Raw genomic sequence first — 803 nt, 5'->3', positions numbered from 1 at the left:
CAATTCAAGGAATCCTTTCCTTGAGATAATTTAGCTATGAGCAAACCTTGCTCTAATACCAGTTGTTAGGAAATAAGACGTAGCTAAATAGATAATTGAGTAGATTACTTAATAGAGAGAGACAGATTTATATACACGAGATTATAGAGTAGAGAGAGAGAGAGAGAGAGAGAGAGAGAGCACACACGATATACGTGGTTCACCCAATGTGGGCTACGTCCACGGGAAAGCAGCCACTCAATGGCTTTAGTACTTCAAAACAAGAAGTAGTTTACAAAGGGATTATACCCTTAATGGAGCTCTCGCCTTGCTTCAGTCTCACCACCTTACACTCACCTTGTTGCATCAACTTCACACTATGAAATGTGTGTAGAAATGGCCTCCTTTTATAGGCCAAAAGGGCTGCCCTCTCTTATGAGAGACAGCCATGTGTAGCCGCCCTTGTGCGAATAAGTCCAAATCGGACCCTCCAATCCGCCCATGTGTGGCCGCCCTTGAGAATACAAGTCCGCTTTTGAATTCGGCCACCGGCCATTGACTTCCGACCACTGGCCACCCACCATTGACTACCGGCCACCGGCCAACTGACCGGTTGTTTTCCGACTACTTTCCGGCCGCCGTCCGGCCATAATATTCCGGCGAAAAGAATACTCCGACGAAAAAAAGTTAATATATAATTACATTTAAGCGTGCGAGGCACTTTGATTTGGAGCAAAAGGAAAGGAGGTGGGGGTGGGCTAAGGGGTAAAAGGTAGAAGGGAGACGGGGGTGGGTTATGGGGTACCAAACGCGTTTCGCTCCTT

The sequence above is a fragment of the Adiantum capillus-veneris genome, chromosome 13 (genome assembly GCF_014529385.1).
Source record: "Adiantum capillus-veneris isolate H3 chromosome 13, ASM1452938v2, whole genome shotgun sequence".
Classification (NCBI taxonomy): Eukaryota; Viridiplantae; Streptophyta; class Polypodiopsida; order Polypodiales; family Pteridaceae; genus Adiantum; species Adiantum capillus-veneris.
The sequence above is the reverse complement of the archived record's forward strand: the minus strand, read 5'-3'. Positions refer to the sequence as shown.